Consider the following 23,802-nt stretch of genomic DNA (forward strand, 5'->3'; position numbering starts at 1 on the left):
AGCATGATTTTAGCATGATTTTAGCATGATTAGCATGTTGCTATCATGTTTCTAGCATGATTACCATTCGACTAGCATGATTAACATGTTGCTAGAATGTTTATAGCATGATTAGCATGCGACTAGCATGTTGTTAGCATGATTTTAGCATGATTAGCATGATTTTAGCATGATTAGCATGTTGTTAACATGTTTCTAACATGACTAGCATGCGACTAGCATGTTTCTAGCATGATTAGCATGTTGCTAGCATGTTTCTAGAATGATTAGAATGTTTGCTATCATGTCGCTACCATGCATCTAACGTAATTAGCATGTTGCTAGCATGTTGCTAGCATGTTTTTAGCATGACTAGCATGCGACTAGCATGTTGATAGCATGATTAGCATGTTGTTGTCATGTTTCTAGCATGACTAGCATGCGACTAGCATGTTGTTAGCATGATTTTAGCATGATTAACATGTTGCTAGCATGTGACTAGCATGTGACTAGCATGTTGCTAGCATGATTTTAGCAAGATTAGCATGATGCTAGCATGTTTCTTGCATGATTAGCATGCGACTAGCATGTTGCTAGCATGTTTCTAGCATAATTAGCATGTTGCTAGCATGTTTCTAGCATGATTAGCATGTTGCTAGCATGTTTCTAACATGATTAACATGTTGCTAGCATGTTGTTAACATGTTTCTAGCATGATTATCATGCGACTAGCATGTTGCTAGCATGTTGCTAGCATGATTAGCATGCGACTAGCATGTTGCTAGCATGTTTATTGCATGATTAGCATGCAACTAGCATGTTGTTAGCATGATTAACATATTGTTATCATGTCGCTAGCATGTGTCTAGCATGATTAGCATATTGCTAGCATGTCGCTAGCATGTTTCTAGCATGATTAGCATGTTTCTAGCATGATTTGCATGTGGCTAGCATGACTAACATGCGACTAGCATGTTTCTAGCATTATTTTAGCATGAGTAGCATGTTGTTAGCATGTTTTTAACATGATTAGCATGTGACTAGCATGTTGCTAGCATTATTTTAGTATGATTAGCATGTTGCTAGCATATTTCAAGTACAATTAGCATGTTGATAGCATGTTTCTAGCATGACTAGCATGCGACTAGCATGTTGCTAGCATGTTTCTAGCATGTTGCTAGCATGTTTCTAGCATGATTAGCATGTTGCTAGCATGTTTCTAGCATGACTAGCATGCGACTAGCATGTTGCTAGCATGATTTTAGCATGATTAGCATATTATTAGGATAGATAGATAGATAGATAGATAGATAGATAGATAGATAGATAGATAGATAGATAGCTTTCTCAAGCCAACTTAACTAGGGTCCAAAATCATTGCCTGGAAACATTACAAGTCACACACAGATGCTGATGCTGTTCAGAGCAAGCAGAGTGGGCACCCATTGCCACCTCAGTCGCTGATGACATTTTAAGAGGCACTGACACAATGTGATTAGGTTATTTAAGACCTGCAAGACATTAGTCACAACACAACTTTGAAATATTGAGAAGTATTCTAAAGGAAAATGTTGCCTATTTCACACAGAATGAATGTTGCATAGTGCTGACTAAACACTGAATAATTTTTCATTTTGTGCCATGTCATATTTAGGGTAGGGCTGGTAAGCGATTACAATATTTACTCTAATTAATTACATGATGTGGTGATTAATTACTCAAATTAATCGCACATCAAATTTGGATAAATTACTCTGATAATATAATTTAAAGTCATTGTTGTGCAAAGCATCAAACAGAGATTACAAAAAGTAGGTTCAGCAAGAAATATTTTGTTTGATAAAATGTATTACATATACTCTTTTGGAACATGTGAGTAAATGATGACAGAATTGTCAGTTTTGCTTGGGTGAACTTTATTATCTTAATTGTATTATTATTACTATGAAAATATACAATTATTTATTTAATTAAATTATACTCTAAATAATGAACTAAAACTGCCAGTAGGTGGTGGTAAATGTCCCAATGATTAAGTCATCAAGTCATTTATCATTCAGTTGATTCGTTCAAATGTCGGATTCATTCAGGGGTGAAGTAAAGGGTTCTTTATGAATGGGTTAATGAATCATTAGGCTTGTTCGACTTAAAGCGGATCATCACCATTAGACCGATTGGTGTGTGACATCAAAGTACTGCAAGAGCTTAGAGAGCGGATGACTCCTTCTGCTTTTGAATCACTCTCGCGATACTTTGATGTCATACACCGATCAGTCTGTGCAGCGCCACTTCAAAGTCAACGCGACATGGCCAATGGTTCAATGCACCAAATGGTTCACCAAATTCGTTCAAAACATGGATTAAGAAATGAAATGCCGCTGTGGGTTGCTCGGGGATGAACAATTCTGATTTTTCTTTATATGTTGGTTGGCAAAACTGAGCAAAACAGACAACTTTATGTCTAAAATAACACAACATTAACCGTTGTATAAGATGAGTATCACATTTACACTCATGTGATATTTCTTAATTATATGATGGAAATATGAGACACAATCTCAAACGGGCACTTTGCCCCATATCTTGAATTTTAGGGATATTTTCTAGGGTCCATCACTCAGTAAGTTGTTGCTCTACCTCATATTATTAGTCTTCAATTGACTGTATGAAATGGCAGATGATCTACATAGGGCGGGGCAAGTGCGTTAAATGCATTAATTTTAACATTATTTTTCTCCATAATTCATTAATTTAATTAACACGTTAAATTAACAGCCCCAATTTAGGGACATGTAAATGCCCCCACTTGTCCGCTGCATTCTCAAAACTCTGGCAATTCGATAATTCCTCGAATTTCAAAATCAACTGCGGGCAGCAGATCATTTTCCTACTTAGCTCCCAAACTCTGGAATAACCTACCTAACATTGTTCGGGAGGCAGACACACTCTGTCAGTTTAAATCTAGATTAAAGACCCACCTCTTTAACCTGGCTTACACATAACACATGAAAACATTTCTAATATTCAGATCCTTTAAAGGATTTTTAGGATGCATTAATTAGGAACCGGGAAAACTTCCCATAATACAGTATATACTTGCAACATCTTTAGAAGAATGGCATCTACGCTAATATTAGTCTGCTTGTCTCTTATTCCGAGGTCACTGTAGCCACCAGATCCAGTCTGTATCCAGATCAGATGGTCACTGCAGTCACCCGGATCCAGTACTTATCCAGCCAAGATCCATTTTCTCCATTCTGTCACTGATGTAGTTTTGGTTCCTTGCCGCTGTCACCTCTGGCTTGCTTAGTTGGGGTCACTCAATTTCCAGCAATTTCGTTGACTTGATTGCACAGATACTATTTAAACTGAACTGAGCTGGATGATGACATCATTGAATTCAATGATGAACTGCCTTTTTGCTTTATTGACACACTATTTTCCTATTTAATGCTGTTCAGTTGCTTTGTTGCAATCTGTATTGTTAAAAGTGCTATTTTTTTTTATTTTTTTATTAAAAGCGCTATATAAATAAAGGTGACCTGATTTGACTCTTGGCTGGCTTTGTTGTTGGCTCTCGCCCCTTGACTGACATCATTTGCAGCTCTGGCTCCGCAGCTATCTTCAGCACTGTAGCTCCGTGCAGCGATGGCTCGTCGGTCACGGTGGGCTCCGGCTCTCTGTCAGGGAGATGGTGGGCTGGGCACTGGGTCGGGAGTGGAAGTGTCCACTCAACAAAGGCATTGAAATTCGCTCATGGACCATCTTCGGATGACAGCACTCTGCACAAAATGTTTAAACTGGCATCGTAGAATGCACAGAGCGCGTTGTCCAGATAGCTGGTTAGAGCAGCAAGAACCAGGAACTGTCCGCTATGGACCCTCAAGCAACCTCTCCTCTCTCTCTGGCTAGCTTTTTCTCTATGGGTGAGAAGTTCTTTCTTAATACTCCTTCCTTGCCATCTAAGCCCCTTCATGATAACTCTACTGTCAACATAAGGTAGGTAAAGAAGTTACAAAATTCTAAATATAAATTACTAGGGGTGGAATGGTTCATCTTCGGTACGGTTCGGTATGTGCTATGTTTATGGAAAAACTATCTAATTACTATCTAAAATCTAATTCCGAGTAACAGCACAAATAAATAATAATTCCTTACATTTATATAGCGCTTTCTAGGCACTCAAAGCGCATTACATTTGTCAGGGGATAGCTCCTCGTCCACCACCAGTGTGCAGCATCCACCTGGATGATCATGGGAGATTTTAATATTCACGTTGATAATGCAAATGATACATTAGGACTTGCGTTTACTGACCTAATAAACTCCTTTGGAGTCAAGCAAAATGTCACTGGGCCCACTCATCGTTTTAAACATACACTAGATGTAAATATATTGCATGGAATCGATCTTACTGCTATAGATATTGTACCCCAAAGTGATGATATTACAGACCATTTCCTTGTATCGTGCATGCTGCGTATAACTGATATTAACTATATGTCTCAGCGTTACTGTCTGGGCAGAACTATTGTTCCAGCCACCAAAGACAGATTCGCAAATAACCTGCCTGATCTATCTCAACTGCTATTTGTACCCAAAAATACACATGAATTAGACGAAATTACTGACAACATGGGCACTATTTTCTCTAATACATTAGAAGCTGTTGCCCCCATCAAATTGAAAAAGGTTAGAGAAAAACGTACTGTGCCATGGTATAACAGTAATACTCACTCTCTCAAGAAAGTAACTCGTAGTCTTGAACGCAAATGGAGAAAAACTAACTTGGAAGTTTTTAAAATTGCATGGAAAAACAGTATGTCCAGCTATAGACAGGCTCTAAAAACTGCTAGGGCAGAGCATATCCACAAACTCATTGAAAATAACCAAAACAATCCAAGGTTTTTATTTAGCACAGTGGCTAAATTAACAAATTACCAGACGCCACCTGATTCAAATATTCCACCAACGTTAAATAGTAATGACTTTATGAATTTCTTCACTGATAAAATAGATAACATTAGAAATACAATAGCGAATGTAGATTCTACAGCGTCTAACACTTCAGTTTCATCCATCGCACCCAAAGATAAACTGCAGTGCTTTACAAATATAGGACAGGAAGAGCTAAATAAACTTATCACTGTATCTAAACCAACAACATGTTTATTAGATCCTGTACCCACTAAATTACTAAAAGAGCTGTTACCTGTAGCCGAAGAACCGCTTCTCAATATCATTAACTCGTCGTTTTCTTTAGGTCACGTCCGAAAACCATTCAAGCTGGCGGTTATCAAGCCTCTTATTAAGAAACCAAAACTAGATCCTAGTGTACTGGCAAATTATAGGCCTATTTCAAATCTTCCATTTATGTCTAAAATTTTAGAAAAAGTTGTGTCTGCTCAATTGAGCACCTTCCTGCATAAAAATGATCTGTATGAAGAATTTCAGTCAGGTTTCAGGCCCCACCATAGCACAGAAACTGCACTTGTTAAAATTACAAATGACCTGCTTCTTGCGTCAGATCAAGGCTGCATCTCATTTCTAGTCTTACTTGATCTTAGTGCTGCGTTCGACACCATAGATCATGACATACTCATAGATCGATTACAAAACTATACAGGTATTCAAGGGCAGGCTCTAAGATGGTTTAGATCCTACCTGTCCGATCGCTACCATTTTGTTTACTTAAATGGGGTGTCATCTCATTTATCATCAGTAAAATATGGAGTGCCACAAGGATCCGTCCTAGGTCCCCTTCTATTTTCAATATACATGTTGCCCCTTAGTAATATTATTAGAAAATACGGAATTAGCTTCCACTGTTATGCTGATGATACTCAGCTATATATCTCAACGAGACCAGATGAAACTTCCCAATTATCTAAGCTAACAGAGTGTGTTAAAAATGTAAAAGATTGGATGACAAATAATTTTCTCCAATTAAATTCGGATAAGACAGAGATATTAATTATTGGACCAAAAAACACCACACAGAATCTTGTAGATTACAATCTGCAACTAGACGGATGTACTGTTACTTCCTCTACAGTCAGAAATCTGGGTGTTATATTAGACAGCAATTTGTCTTTTGAAAATCATATTTCCAATGTTACAAAAACTGCATTCTTCCATCTTAGAAACATTGCCAAGCTACGAAACATGATATCTGTTTCTGATGCAGAAAAGCTAGTTCATGCATTCATGACCTCTAGACTGGACTATTGTAATGCACTTCTAGGTGGTTGTCCTGCTTCGTCAATAAACAAGCTACAGGTAGTCCAAAATGCAGCAGCTAGAGTCCTTACCAGGTCAAGAAAATATGATCATATTACCCCAATTTTACAGTCTCTGCACTGGCTACCTATTAAGTTCCGTATCAGTTACAAATTATCATTACTTACCTATAAGGCCCTAAATGGTTTAGCTCCTGTGTACCTAACTAGCCTTCTACCACGCTACAACCCATCACGCACCCTAAGGTCACAAAACGCTGGACTTTTGGTAGTTCCTAGGATAGCAGTCCACTAAAGGAGGTAGAGCTTTTTCACATTTGGCTCCCAAACTCTGGAATAGCCTTCCTGATAATGTTCGGGGTTCAGACACACTCTCTCTGTTTAAATCTAGATTAAAATCACATCTCTTTCGCCAAGCATTTGAATAATGTATCTCTTAAATTGTGAGTGTAGTTGCATCTGCATTTTTATTCTTTAGCTTGTGTTAAACTAATTTTACTTTGTTGGATCAGCAGCTATGCTAATGATGTCTCTATTTTGTTTCTATGTTTTGCCACGGGATTTACATCCCGTGGTAACTAGGATTTACACAAGCTCCAGTCTGGATCCAGAACACCTGAGAAGAGATGATGCTGACCCTCAGAGGACCCCAGATGATCCTAACCTTGAATCAACAAACAGAACTAACAATTATTGCTACATGTGTGACTGCATCATATAATTACTATTAATTAATAATATTGATAGTTCATCATCTAGCTGACTACGTCTTGTATTATTATTATTATTTTTATTTTCTAAAATCCTGTCAAACGTGCACAAACTACTAGCTACTACTAAATATTGTAGAAACATAATTTTCTGTAAAGTTGCTTTGTAACGATTTGTATTGTAAAAAGCGCTATACAAATAAACTTGAATTGAAAACTTGAATTGAATGATGCGACGGCAGCCATATTGCGCCAGAACACCCACCACACACCAGCTTACTGGTGGAGAGGAGACCCCATCACTAGTATAGTGTCCCCATCACTACACTGGGGTGCTAGGACCCACACAGACCACAGGGTGAGCACCCCCTGCTGGCTTCACTAGCACCTCTTCCAGCAGCAACCTAGTTTTCCCGGGAGGTCTCCCATCCAGGTACTGACCAGGCTCAGCCCTGCTTAGCTTCAGTGGGCAACCGGTCTTGGGCTCCAGGGTGATATGGCTGCTGAAATAGAGTAAAGATACACATAAAATACAAATACAAATTTTCTGTTTTTTATTTATTTATTTTTAGGGAGGTGTAGCATTAGTTTTTAGGTACAGAAATTGAATAAAGTAATCAAATGTAAAACAGCATTGCATATTTGACTGTATAAATTAAAGATTGTATTTTATTAAAGTTACAAAAGCTTTTCAATCAAGCGTAGTGAGTGATTTCTTTGTTGTTGCTGTTCGATTAATATAAAGACTGTCACTTTAAGAGAATGCCTGAATCCAGTGCACTGACAGAGTACGTTCAGTCAGCTATGTCTTCTGTAGGATACTTACCAAGATGGAAATTTTTACGTAATCTTTGAGAGAAATTAATATTTGCGCGCGTTCTGTGGCTTTGGATGAGCGCATGCACAAATCTTCTCACTGTGCGTGCGAGCTTGTGTCCTTTGGCACTTACATGATTCAACTGACAAAGCTTAAATTAGTTTTTTAAACAGGATTTCATCGTGTGCTGTTCAGGTCTCACCTGTGCGCGGGTGATGATGGAATAAATAACTGCTCATATTCCAGTGCAAGTTTGTCCAATTTTTTTTTTTTTTTTTTCCCCCCATCGCTGTTATTGTAATGTCTGGGAAGCCAGAATGAGCATACATCAACAGAAGCATATATTAGATGAACCCTGTTTATTTTACATGTTATTAACAAACCACAGCCTATTACAGATGCTTTGCCAGATTTAAGCTGAACTGCGACCCCAGCGCGTGCCGAACTATGTGTGAAGAACCGAACGGTTCGAATTGTCCCATCCCTATAAATTACAACAAATCATATTTTAATCTTATATAGGGTTTCTCCATCATTAATCTGTTAAGTATAGAAATATGTTAGTAAAAACAATGTTTGTCCCCAAACACACTGCTCGCATACAGACAACTGGCTTACGCATACTTAACCCTGCAAGACCATGCTGGTGAACCATGTCCACCAGCTATACCAGCAATGTTGCCTGTATATACATACATATATACGTATAAATCAAGGTCAAGGTCAAGGTCAAGGTAAACTTTATTGTCCCACAAGGGGAAATTCATATGGTCATTCATTCATTACGTGCCCTTATCACAACATATTCTTCAAAAACAAAACACAACACATAATACACACCAGTCTATAAATAGAACAATAAAGACAAAAAGAAATAATACTACAAAAATGAAAATTACAATCCAAATACAAAATTACAAATACAAAATTACAATCCAACATTTAACATTAAAAATATATAATTTTAACAGGTAACAAAAACTATGATAGCTTACGATGTGCTTGATCATTATACAATCTGATCGCTATGGGGACAAATGATTTATTATACCTTTCTGTTCTAATTCTCTGTTGTAAAATTCTACCAGTTGACCTATTGCTTCTCATGAATTTATGATATAGAGGGTGAGTAGGGTCATTAAAGATTTGCTCAGTCTTTTTTAAATAAGCTCATTGTACAACTGAGCTGCCGACACCTGGTCAATTCCAATGATCCTGCTGGCCATCTTAATCATGCGCTGCAGTTTCCTTTGGTCCTTAACATGCATGTTACCAAACACAAAGATGAGGCCAAAGGACAGAACACTCTGAAGTAGACTCTAGTTGTTTGGCTAGTTTATAATAACCCACATCTAGCTGCATATTGTGTCCCTATATCACACACAAATCACTCAACAAATATTGATTTTCAATAACCTGGACATGACTGCAAAGTAAAAAAAAAATATTTTTATCAAGACATTTCAAATGAAAAAAAAAAAAAAAAAAAAATATATATATATATATATATATATATATGATTTTAATAAAAGTTCAAGCCATCCAAATGAGCTTGAGCTTTTTGAGCTTTTATTAAACGTCTTTTTAGCGTACTTTTTTTTTTTTTTTTTTCTCCACAAGGTTTACTAGGATGCCTGGCCACTGTAATTTTGGCCATTTCGTGGAATCCATGACCCATAGGCCTGAAACTGAGCATGGAACAGGAAACTTCACACAATTGCTCGGTTTGGAACATTAACTTAATACCCGTATTCTGCTGTCATACCACTAAAATAATTGCAGTTACATTAGGATGTGGAGACATTATGGTATAGGCTTTTTTTTAGGGGTTGATCTAGAATGATTCGTAATAAAAAATTACACCCCCATTCAAATTTTGTCTATGTTTTGCAATAATTAGCTTTTTATGAACAAACAAAGATTAGTGATTGCACCACAACATTAACTGTGTGTATGTTTTATCCGAAATATCCAAAATGTATCCGTCACTGCCACATGGCTTTTTTGCTGTTCAGTTTGGCCTGTCTGTGGGTTTAATTTACATTTATTCCTGTTTTTGGCAAACAATTTTTATTTCATCTCACCACAGCTGCTGGCCAGTGATACCTGAAAGTCTTCCACTCATACACACAAAGACAGAAGGTGGCACAGGCTGCCCTGCATATGGCTGACCTGGTGCAGAAGAGCACATGAAACACTTGTCTCTGATTTGCTGCTTTTCTATTTGCTATACTCCTAATATGTTATGATTGGACATTCATTACCAAATGATGTAAGAGGTAATAGGAGGGACAGGAAAAAAGGAAAATGAAGAGGAAAATGAATAACTAAGCATTGGACCTTTGCTAAGGTCCATTAGAGATGTTATTCATGTCTATGATATGGGTTGTTGTTTAATGGCCATTACCATTCAAAGCTGATTATTTGGGAAAACTATATGCACTTGACCTCTAGAAGGACAACAATTTGGTTCTTAAAAATGCATCGCTGCTATTATTTTTGTTAACAATGGGTTATGGAGACAAGTCCTTTCAGTATTCAGATATAATTCTTCATATCAAGTCAATCTAGACATTAAACTGTAGCTACTATGACAAAGCTGGATACATCACAGTAGGGGTCAAGGGTCAAATTAGCTGAAAAGGAGAGTGAGAATTTAAGAACTATAACCCCTTTCCTCCCATCTCTGCCCGTTGTATGTCTCTAAGCATTTTGCAAGTATTTCACACGCTCTTTCAAGTGCAGACAGGAGAGGGGATTTTTCCCCAGTGGGGGGCTGCTATTGAGAAGATGCCCCCCTCCCAACTTCTCCATATGATTGCTGGATGGGGTGTTTGGCCATTCAGAGCTCAAGGGGAAGATATCGGCCTCGGCACTACTGAAGTGGGAAAAGGGCAACTGGGAGCGTTTAAGCGATCTTCAATGGAGGAGCGTGGGCATACAAGAACGGCTGGCGTCGGTAGAGGACAGATTGGTGTTAGCGGGATGGGGGGAGCGATTGTCAATATGTTGAGTGGGAATGAAAGAGAGAGGGCCAGATGGCTTCGGCGAGGAATCACACACTGAACAGAGCAAGTGTGTAGAACGAGTATCACGGTCAGGCTTGATGTTCAGTGTTCCCCTGAGCGATCTCTTTCCATCCCTTAAAGTAGCTTCACAGACTTTTTCTATCTTTTTTTCCCCCTATCTCCCATACTCCTCAACTGTGTCACAGTTACTTTGCTCTCACTTCTTTCTCTAAATCCTGACATATGTTATTAAATATGTGGAAAACTATGGTGCTATAACACACATAAAAGGACACATGTGTCTACTGTGTTATGCATGCCATTGAGAATATAATAATTCAAGGTCATCAAAATGGGAATCCAGAGAGGGAGAGAATGTGGCATTTGATTTTTTCGTTCTCACTTCTCTATGGATGTGTTATCATAGTACTTTCACAGAAACTCAGAGCCTCCAAAAAAAAAAAAAAAAAAAAAAAAAAAAAAGGGAAAATAGAAACTTGCACCTGTCTTTGCAATGTGTTAGGCTGTAACTCACACCAGATTTATAGCCAATTATATCAGAGACAGACTCGGACCATCTGGAAGGAGAGATTAGGGTTTGGAAAAATAACTGATTTTGGAGTAAAAATATGCTTTGAAAGTCCATATTAACAACAGGGCAAGTGAGAATAATCATTTTGTCATATCCATAGAGCAAACTGCTAATTAACTTAAAAATATATATATATATATAAAAAAAAAAGTAAATAAAAAACATTGGGGTGGGGTGTGAATACTTTTGTCGTTGATAATTACAGACACTATTGAAAAATATACTAGCAAAACAGACAGCTGCTTTGGTAACTTGTTATACTGATAGTTATAGCTAAATACATTGCAATGGATTAGCTAGCTAAAATATATGTGGTGTGTACTAACTATTACACAATATTCTCATACCTCATTCTCAGTACATGCTTTATTTTTTTTGCATCCCTCTCTGACCAGCAGTTAAATATAGTCCGCTGTGCAGCGCTTCTCTTCATTTTTGGCGCTAACGTTACCCGCGTGCTCTCCCATTCAAACCACCACTCGCTTGTTTTGGTGAAAGTGCAACTCATTGGTTGGGCGTTACCAATCGGTTCAATGGAGGGGGAGTATTTTTTGTCTGATTTATTATGACATACTCATATTTGATTAGGAACAAAATTATTTTTACAAAATAAATGAATTCTATTTTTTCATATTATATTTTTCATTTGATCTACTGTGATTTTCATGTTGAAATAATGGGGGGGGGGGTTGTAACTGATGGATTTGAATATTGGGGGGGTTACCTCCCCCCATCCCCCCCATAAACTACGCCCCTGCCCATATGGATAAACAGCCATGGCCGTTCATCTCTCTGCATAATTTCTTAAAGGGTTACTCAACATTGAATAAAGTCATTTTTTTTTTCTTTACTTACAAAAAGTGTTCCAGTCACTTCATATAACCCAGATTGCATGTCTGATGGCTGATGGGGTGTTCTAACGACAACTTGTCATACCTTTTATGGACTTTGACACTGTTATTTACTTGGCAGTCTATGGGACAGTCTCAAGCCTCCAGGTTTTCATCCAAAATATCTTAAAATGTGTTCCGAAGACGAACTGAGCTTTTACGGTTTTGGAACGACATGGAGGTAACTGATTAATGACAAAATGTTCATTTTAGGGTGGAGTATCCCTATAAGGTTATATTTCCTTCTGAGACATAGCTGTGGTTTGTAGCCGTCCAGCTTTCGATCCCAAAATTTTTATTTAGGCTAAAATCAGCTCAGATTAACTGTCCATCTGTTGAATTGGCAGTGGTGCCAGTCTACCTCATCTTGCATATTCGGATTAGCATAGAAAACCTGAAGAGCATCTGCTATTCACATCCTGATTGCTAGTCTCTGTTGTAATGTTGAAGTCTTGTTGTACCAGTAGATTTTAAGATGAGAAAGGTGGAGGAGAGTGTGTAACCAAGCAGAGATCTGAGTGGAATTTGAGACTGAAATTGAATGTCAGACAGAGGCATGTGGCTGCCCAACTAAGGCAATTAGTTGCATTACATTTATGACACTGATTAGAGAGGTCAGACAGAGTGGGGCTGACTGTTGATACACTATGAAACCCAACAAGAACAAATCCACTCAAATACTTTGTGTAGATACAACTGCCACATTACATAAAATCAGTATAATCAGAAACTTCTACTTAATTCTCTTACACTTGACTGCTAGCTAACATCAGCATAAACACACATACATGTGCTAATATAAATAATTACCAGTTACTATCACTGTGCTATATGGTTCACAGTCATTGCCCCCCAAAACAAACCTGTTTAAATCCAACCAGGAGCTCAGCTCATCTAGTTTTCATGGACTGTTGTGGTCATTTGTAGGTGCTGATCAACAGAGGTGGAAAGTAATGAATTACATTTATTCGTGTTACTGTAACCGAGTACCCTTACGAAAAAGAAGTTTAAACTAAAATAGGAAAGTATGCTTTTAGTTTACTTTTTATGTACTTCTCAGAAATGGGCTTTGTTTTCATTATTATATGGTAGAGGGTGCTAGTACACATATTCTGCACAGAATAAAAATAAAAATAAAAACACGTGAAGAAGAAAAAAGAAACACCAGATACTAATACATGTAATCTAACATGATCATCTGACATGAAATGGCATAAAAACTGTATTGTTATGGAATATAACGTCGACCGATGAAGAAGTAATAATTACAGTGAAGCTTTGGGGTGTTGATCGACTCCATCTACATTTTGATTATCATTCTGAATCCAGTTCAGTCTTTTTTCAGCTTTTTGTTCAAAATGTTTTTTCTTTATTTTTTATTAAACTTACCCACATTAAAAAATGTATTGTTTTTAAAAAAGAATGCATGAAGCTAGAATAAAATGTTTTTGTTTACAAGCAGATACCCTGTTCTTTCTTTGGATGTTTTGTATGTTCAGATATTCATATAACAAAATATATACAAATTAATACCTAAAAGGGATATAGTAGTATACTTAAAGTATGATGTAAAGTTCACTCAAAGAAAACATATGAGTATACTTGCAGTATAAAACTACTAAATTAGTAGTTTACTGAGACTATACTTCGAAGTGTACAAAATATTTAATTAGTAAACTATGTGTATACCCATAAGTTAACTTTTAGTATAATTGCAGTACAAACTACAAACATAGGTACAAACAGAGGTAAACTAGTTGTGAACTCAAAGTTTGCTACTGTTATACTTAAAGTATACTTCAAAGTATAGTTTAATATACTAGAAACTGGGCCAAATTAGTCCCAAAGATATGGTGCCCGTGAGAGTACATGGTCGGTTCACTTCCCAGCCGGCACATGACCAACTTTCAACGTTGAAATATGGTTGAAATAAGGTCAGTTGTGGTTTCAACGTTGAAACAATGTTGATTCAAAGTTTAAAGCTGAACGGTTGAAAAACGTCCGGTACATGACCAACCTCAGAGACAATTTGCCAACCTTCAATGTTGAAATATGGTTGAAATAATGACGGATGTTGTTTCGATGTTGAAACAACGTTGATTCAATGTTTAAAGCTGAACGTTGAAAAACTTCCGGCACATGACCAACCTTCAACGTTGAAATAAGGTCAGCTGTTTTAACTTGCAAACAACATTGAAAATGTTTAATGCTAAATGGTTGAAAAGGTTAATAAACTTTTAAATTATTTATATTAAAATTAAGATTATTATTATTATTTTAATAGCATTTTACAATATTTTAATCATGATACCGATCCTAAAATCTAAAGGTATATGTTATCATCATTAGCAACAATAAAACAAAATACATTTCAATGCTTTATCACGCTGAAACAATACCTAGGGAGTTTTATTTTATTACTTTGATCATGATTGGTTAATCTGGCTGTCATTCAGGAAACTGGACAATGAATCGTTTTGGGCCTTCTGAATTTGAAAATATGACCGTTAATTTTGTCTTTCTGTGAATGAGTGAGGCTGAGGCGGCTGACTGTGAGCTGCTGTGCGTTGTAACTGTTCGGTCGGTCCCGAATTATTTTGTATTTGCCTGTTATTTATTTATTTTTATTTTTGAGCGAATTTGAGTTGTGGCATGTCAATGGAAAACAAAAACTGTAATGTGAACACAAGAAGGGTCAGATGTGTTCTGCGAAGTCCTGCAAGCATACTGGCAAAATGAGGTAAGATTGGAGGAGGAGATTGGAAGGATATAAAATGGGAGCGATGACGAGAGGACCAGGCCTGGGTTTTAGTTGTGTTTTGATTTTGTTTGTTCGTGGCAGTTGTCCATGAGGGGCTGGCGCGCTGTTTTTTCTTCATTTTGTAATTAAAGTTTAATTTTGATTGTCCGGGTTTTGGCACCAATGTAACAATAAAAACTCCATGATCATGGGAAGAAGGAGGCGGGACAGGCAGACAGCCTTAAAGTGGTTGGACAATCATGGTATTGATATTTGCAAGTGTCTAGCCAACCCGTTCTCATCAATCTGCGTATAAATAACATGACTTTACACTTTCTAGTTGCGTGTAATGCATACGCCAAATGCCAATTTGGCAAAATGCCAAATCCACAGCTAGCCTACCATTGTCATTAGCCTAAGCTAACCTCTACTGTATATAGACCTGTTGCAGTTTTAAATAAATAATGATGTGACATGGGTCTTCAGCTTTTAGAAATGACTGATGCAAGCACAACAAATCAACCAACCCAATGTCGCGTGATAATCGTGATCGTGTAGAAGTCCACACATTTAGCAAATTTTTACAATAGCAGCCTAACTGTTGCTCTACCACGTCATGCGTAGACACTACACAGTAACTACAACATATTTACCATGCTTCTCCTACTGTAACCATAGTTTTACTCTGGTATTTGTAGTTACTAATGCACATTAACCACAACATTTACTATGGGATTACCATAGTAACCATAGTTTTACTCTGGTATTTGTAGTTACTAATGCACATTAACCACAACATTTACTATGGGATTACCATAGTAACCATAGTTTTACTCTGGTATTTGTAGTTACTAACGCACAATAACCACAACATTTACTATGGGTTTACCATAGTAACCATAGTTTTACTCTGGTATTTGTATTAACTAACGCGCAATAACCACAACTCTTACTATGGGTTTACCACGTTGACCGTAGTTTTACTGTGGTATCTGCAGTTACTAACGCGCAATAACCACAACTCTTACTATGGGTTTACCACGTTAACCGTAGATTTACTCTGGTATTTGTAGTTACTAACGCACAATAACCACAACATTTACTATGGGTTTACCACATTAACCGTAGTTTTACTCTGGTATTTGTATTAACTAACGCACAATAACCACAACATTTACTATGGGTTTACCATGTTAACCGTAGTTTTACTCTGGTATTTGTATTAACTAACGCAGAAATACCACAACATTTACTATGGGTTTACCACGTTAACCGTAGTTTTACTCTGGTATTTGTAGTTACTAACGCACAATAACCACAACATTTACTATGGGTTTACCACGGTAACCGTAGTTTTACTGTGGTATTTGTAGTTCCTAACACACAATAACCACAACACTTACCAGGATTTTACCACAGTAACTGTGTTTTTACTCTGCACTATTTGTAAAACACAGTAACCACTAAGTTTGCCACGCCTTTAATACCTTTTTGTGAAGTAATTGTAAATCAGTGTTTTTTTCTGCCTTGCAGTTACGTCTGATTACATACTCCACAACAACCCGTAATCCAGCAGCTCTTTAAAAAAGCCATCTCTTGTAAAATCTCTCTCTCGCTCCCTCTCACTCTTCTAGAATTAACAAGAAACTTCAACTCCACGCTCCCAATGCTGATTTTGAAGAAGCTGTCAAGGAGGCTGAACAAGTCCTTCAAAGGTTCAACCCTTACTGATTTGCTTTAATGAACGCATCCTTATATTATGTGTTAATCAAATATTTTGGTCACAGATCATTTTAACACACTGTCTCAACATGTTTATATTTCAGGAAGGCCTGTCATGAGATTTGAATTTGACCATCTTGTGCATTTATGAAGAAGACCAAAAGCTGCAAAGGCAAACACTTCCAATTGTACGTCTGTGCGTCTGAGCCCCTTGACTAAACCTTACTGCAGATACATGTTTCTCAGCATTTGATGTTTCTTAAACCTTGGTTCACATAGCCCATCAGGAAGAACAGTGAATAAAGAGCATGTTGTAGTAGTAATAATTCATACAATAATCATATTATATATCTACAAGCCTACTCGTACAAAATTCTACAACTTTTACTCCTGCTGTTATTGGCCATTACCACAACTCTCATCAGATTGTGCCCATTGTAAGAGTGTTTATATCATGAAGTTTATATTAAGTCCATTGTATTCTTTATTAATCTTTACAAATTGGTGCAGTCTCTTCCTGTTTCAACAGTACATGATATCTGTCCACACCTCATAGTCTGCCTTTCTTTCTATGGTGATTTTATTGAAAACATCTGTCTTAGAAGCAAGATAATGGAAATGCTAGTTTAACTTTTCAAGTGCTACAAATCAGATCTTCAATGAATTTGGGCAAATCAGATCACTTAAAGCTGTTCACACAAAGACTAATAACTATAATGAGAAGTATTTTAGCATCCACACCAACAGACGATACTGTTCTGTTTACTGTTATGCACACTGCAGTTACAGTATGTTGTATTCTGCCATTTGTTGTTATCAGTGTTTTTGTTGTTCATCATGTGATAAATTATCTTTGTTTCTTCTTGCAGGATTTCTCACAGATTACTTAATCATTCTTCATCAACTCTTCACAATATCAGCCCATTCAAAAGCTTCCAGATCTTCCTCTCTTGTGTGACACATCTGCTCTCAGTCCTTCCATCTGCCAACCTCCATTCCTAGCATTTCTGCTTGTATTAATTTTTCCTACTATAAGCACTCCTGTCACTCTCACTATATATATATATATATATTTATATATATATATATATATATATATATACACATAATAATTATTATTATTATTAACCATTTACTTGTTTTGCATTTCTTCAAAGTAGAAGCAAACAATGATTACAGGATATATATTTTCAAAGGTGATAATTGTAAAATATTGAAGCATTGTTCTTAATCATTTTTGCCTATTTGTTTGATAAAGGGATGAAAATAATGTATATTTTCAACTGTAGCCTTGATTATTCTTTGGCATCTTTTGCCAGGATTTCTGTAAACAAATTCTCTTTTTATTTTTGAATATTAAACTTATGTTTTTTGAAGGGGGTTTCTGTTGCAATTTTGTTGGTTTTCTAAAAATTTTATTTTTATTTTTTATAATCAACTGTTTTTTTTTTTTTGTTGTTTTCATTGTTTTCATAGTGGAATAAACTGGAGAGAGACTGTTCTGGGCACTATGTATCAGGGAAAAGTATGACATATCAATAAACACTGTAAATGACTAGACAATGAGTGATTCATGATGTTTTTTGTTTGTTTGTTTTCTATTCTTATAGTTCAACTGGTAGATCGAATGGCAAGTTTTTAGGGTCCATTTCCAGGAAACGTAGAAGTAATTAATGGTTTACCTTTGTGAAGGACCAAGCAGTCAAGGGCAAAGAACACAGGATTTCTGACCAAAAAATAATTTATTAAATGCCAAACAAAGTTACAAATTAAATAACTTGGAAAACTGAATGAAAATAAAGTCAGGTCTGGGCCCATAAAAAATATAAACTAAAGAGAATCAAAACTGAACAATAATCAAACAAACAAACCAGACAAAACAAACATGGCCTCCACAAATACCACACATAGGGAAACTTATATACACAAAGGACTAGTCCATTACGCACACCAGGAACAACAAACACCAATTAAATCCAATAAGAATGAATACTGTAATTCATTCACAAAAAATAAAGAAATGGATCATAAAAAAAAAAAAATTATATACACAAAAAATTAAAATAAGCAAAAACAAACAAATAAACAAACAACCCTACATCCCCCCAGCTAATCTGCAACATGGGTTCAACCACTGGAACAAAATGGCGGGCACTGGCGCCAGCCGGTCCTTTATTAGAATGGAACTCCACTGAAGTGCAGCTCTTTGCCCAGACAGCGTCAAACCTCCGCCTTCCTCACATAGGTAACTTAAACTCAAAAGAAATAACTGTTAACACAATATACCACTCATAACTAGAAAGTGTGCATCCAAACTAGTCATGTATGGTAAAAGTGTAAATTAGAAATAAAGTGGTGAAAATGAACCAAAGCTGTGTCTGTCTTTATTATGAAAATATATATAGGGTGATCTGCAACTAAAATGTTTAATTATGAAATATACTAAAGGACAACCAAAATAGCATGTAAACAAATGAAAGAAAAAGATGCATGTCTGTGTGTGTGGTTTAGTTACCGCCTTGCTGTGTGGCCACGTTGTCGGCCATCACAACCTTTAATACACTATAAATACATTGTACATATTACAGAAGGGAAATTGAATAGTAGAAAAATACTGTGTTTAAATAATCTTCAGAGGTGTTTTTTAAGCAAATTAAACCTTTTTACATTTATTGTTCACACAGTATATGCAAACTTTTGAGTTTAAGTATTGTACATTAATATTAGTGTAAACAATGTAGCCTATTCAATACAATGGGAATCATTATGCCTTCGTTGAGAAAAAAAAAAAAACCAGCCCCTGGCATAAATGACCATATGTGTACAAGTAAGTGTGATGCCTCTGCTCAACTGGGTTGCGATTGGCTTTGAAGTTCCCTTGGCTCTCGCAGAACTCGCTGTGATTGGACTATCTTTTAACCCAAATTAAAAACTGCTTAATGTTGCAAAGTCTGTTTGGCTGTAATTATTACGTCAGTAATAAAAAAAACTACCACTGGCTCTGCACCCATTTACCTAAATTTGTTACTTCAGACTTATGTGCCCTCTAGAAGCTTGCGTTCTGCAAGTGAACGTCGCTTGATTGTGCCATCCCAAAGAAGCACAAAGTCACTTTTACGGACTTTTAAATGAAATATTCCCTCCTGGTGGAATGACCTACCCAACTCTATCCAGACAGCTGAGTCCTTAGCCATCTTCAAGAATCGGCTTAAAACACATCTCTTCCATCTTTATTTGACCCTCTAACTTTAACACTCACTATTCTAATTCTATTCTTTAAAAAAAATCTAACTACCTTTCTAATCTTTTTATATTCTATTTTCTTTTCAGTGATTATGCAATTGTATGTGTGTGTCTGTATGTGTAAAGACCTCTAACACTAGCTTGCTCTATCCTTTTTTTATTCTATCTGTTTTCTTTATATTATATTATTTAAAATCCCATGCTAGGTGTACTGTGTTAACCTAACTGAGACTTGTTATAGCACTTATATATCATTGCTCTTTTTGTTGTTTTTGATTGCTTCCACTGTCCTCATCTGTAAGTCGCTTTGGATAAAAGCGTCTGCTAAATGAATAAATGTAATGTAATGTAATAACACCTTCAGTTAACAATGCAGTGTTGCTATGTCGTGAGAAGTTACCTCTTTACCAAGATCGTAACCATAACCCCAAGCACAACTCCAATAAACTACAAATAATTTTTTTTCACGTTCAATTGATAGAATGGCAGATGCTTATGGGTAATGTAGTTTAAAATGTTTAATAATAAAATAAGGGAAAATGCAATCTTTTTTTAACAAAGGGTCATCTAAACATGTTCATGTGTAAACATTAATGACATATTTAAGAGGCAGGCTGAAATTCGATATTTTACTAAGTGCACATTTTTAAACACCTTTATACCACCTTTCCATATATGTTTGAAAACTCTTTCCAACATTGTCCTGCCAATTTTTTCTTTGACACTATAATCACACTTTGATTTACAGCCATTTGAAATGTATATTTTTTTTCTCTTCTAGGGGACTCTACTGGGCCCTTGGGGATGGAAGGGCAGTAAAACATACACATACCTTTTCTCATCATGGACAACAAACTGTGCTGAGTCATATTTTTAAGACTGTCTTTTCAACAACTTGCTAATATGTAAGTTGTAAGTCATGTTTTTCTTAGAATAAGAATAGAACCACAAAAAATATACATCAGTGCCTATTTTAAATGGGCTCCAAATATTTAATTACATCAGGTGCAAGAATACAGTGCTGACAGTAAACAAAGACACCAATTTAAACAACCAATACATACTGTGACACTTCATTGTACTTTCACACAATGTCAATGTGTCATTCAGTAAGACAAGGTACAGAGAGTGTGTAATTTATGGTGCAAAAGCCATACAATTCATGCAATGCAAAGAATCATAATATTAAGAACTAATTTGTGTATCCGTGTAAAATACTCCTCATATTTGTCCTCCTCGGGTACAGTGCTCTAAGTGGCCCAAAAGAGGTGCCGGTACTCTATTATAGCATATATATATATATATATATATATATATATATATATATATATATATATATATATATATATATATATATATATATATATATATATATATTATTATTATTTTTTTTTTTTTTTTAGATGACTCCCCTCATGTTGAGGTAACAACAACTGTATTGAAGGGGTTTTATATACAGGAGTCAACAGATGACCTCATAAAAAATAATAAATCTTTTTATTAGTTTGTGGATTTGCTTGAGCTAGAAAGAGCTACTGAACATAAATAAAATGTGCAAAAGGATTTTGAAAAAATACCCTTAACGTTAGAAAGAGCTACTGCATTACTTCATTAGCTTGCGTCTGACCTGCAGCGATATCATTCTGGCTTGGTGGGGTGTCAGCCAGCGAGTCATCCTATTCTGACTGTGTTCTTTTAGTACTCAGAGCCTGAAGCCAGGAGAGCATATTAAGTGTTGTTCACTGTATTTGTATTTTTACCGAGCCGAGTGTGCGCGTTTCACACACCCTCTCCGGCCACATTGAGTTGTTGACCGTGACAGCGGCAAAAGCGACGCATGCGCTCAAGGGTGTTTGGGTAATGTAGTCTCTGCGCTCGGTGGGACGAATTAGGAAGCGTGCATTGTAAAGGGCGCTCTTAAAAGCGGCAGTGCAGGCAAAGGATTAAAACCTCTATTAAAACAGATGTCCAAATGAGCGTACCGGTACGCTAAAAGCACGTTCTGGGCGCATGGAGAGGTGGCGGTACGCTCAAGAGCTATATTTGGAAGTGGCGGTACTGAGTACCGGTGCGTACCGGCCCACTTAAAGCACTGCTCGGGTACTAAACATCAATAATGTGCATGCTCATCTTTCCCTTGTACATCACCTTCAGTTGTGCATGAAATTCCTGCAGCATTATAGCCCATGCAGTATCTTCTAACTGAATGTCATTAATGTAACCAAATGTTCATTTCTTAATTAAAACACATTGTCTATTGTTTACAAAATTAAATGGTGTATTTACCAAACACCATTCTTAATATAGAATATTCACCCTACTTTATTATCCAACACCACGTGCAGTACTTTACTGGAGGATACAACATAAAGGCAACTAAAGTAGTGTATTAAGACAAATGATATACATTTTTAATAATATAAAAAATGGGTTATGTTAAAACCATGTTTTTTTAATCAGATGAAGCAATCCAAATGCATGCATGGTGAAATGTCTTGAGCACCAAAGAATCACATCAAGTTTATGCTATACAGAGAGCATGAATTGAAAACAATAATAATCACAGTACACATACATCTCTGCAGTGCAGCACGGTATGAATTAGTGCAAACAGAATGTCAGGGTGCATAATAATATTGAGTCCAGTCAGCGTAACTGATAAGAGTGCAGGGCATATGAGGTTGGTGGGGTGTGTATGGTTTTACTGGTATGAGTTCAGTTCAGTCTGCCTGTGAAAGGAACTTGTCTCACTGTCTGCTGGTGTAGGTTCTGTGATAACGTCTGCCTGATGGTAATGGTGAGAGCAATCCATGGCTCATGTGGCTCTGACAGTCTCTGACAGTCCTCGACTCCACCTGGTGTAGATGTCCTGGAGGGACAAAACATGTATTTAGGGTATGGTAAATCAATAAACAATATATAGTATTTTTATTTATAATAGTTGCACTGGACTTAACAATGATTCTTGTTGGGGATATGGGCCAAAAGAATACCCCCACAACTAGCTCTCGTTGTTTAGCTGTGATGTTTACTTTTACGGGCCATAACATCTGAGCTGTTGCAGTAGAGCGGTTTGTGAATGCAATCTTCACAGCAGATAACTGATGGGTTCAGGTAGCAGTGCTGCACTCGGCGGCCATTGAATTGATATCTTCATCAACTGGCTTCATAAACAAACAGACAAAACAATAAGTCAGCAATAACAGCAATAACTATTCTATAGAAATAGTGTTGGTGAATACAGATGCAGGTGTCAGTTTATTTGTATAGCGCTTTTTACAATACAAATCGTTACAAAGCAACTTTACAGAAAATTATGTTTCTACAATATTTAGTAGTAGCTAGTAGTTTGTGCACGTTTGACAGGATTTTAGAAAAAATAAAAAATAATAATAATAATACAAGATGTAGTCAGCTAGACGATGAACTATCAATATTATTAATTAATAGTTATTATATGATGCAGTCACACATGTAGCAATAATTGTTAGTTCTGTTAGTTGATTCAAGGTTAACATCATCTGGGGTCCTCTGAGGGTCAGCATCATCTCTTCTCAGGTGTTCTGGATCCAGACTGGAGCTTGTGTAAATCCTAGTTACATCCCGTGGCAAAACATAGAAACAAAATAGAGACATCATTAGCATAGCTGCTAAGTACGGTACTCACCGTCAGTACTCACCATATTCAGTCATTTCCTTCCCAAATCACAGAGATGACGCACAGCTGATTTGCTCATTCTAGGAACTATAAAAAGATGTGTATGTGAAAAACTATAACTGCTGATGTAGCAGATCCCTTTCTGCACATAACGAATCTCACACAGTAGACAACAGGATGGCTTCAAAACAGCTGAATTTATTG

At 36.6% G+C, this 23,802-nt stretch overlaps 1 pseudogene; it reads right to left on the minus strand.

The window, feature by feature from the left end:
- Positions 1-7,319: 7,319 nt before the first annotated feature.
- LOC132128729 (5S ribosomal RNA) lies at positions 7,320-7,436 on the minus strand (annotated as a pseudogene).
- Positions 7,437-23,802: the final 16,366 nt, after the last annotated feature.

Source organism: Carassius carassius, chromosome 3 (genome assembly GCF_963082965.1).
Source record: "Carassius carassius chromosome 3, fCarCar2.1, whole genome shotgun sequence".
NCBI classification, from domain to species: domain Eukaryota; kingdom Metazoa; phylum Chordata; class Actinopteri; order Cypriniformes; family Cyprinidae; genus Carassius; species Carassius carassius.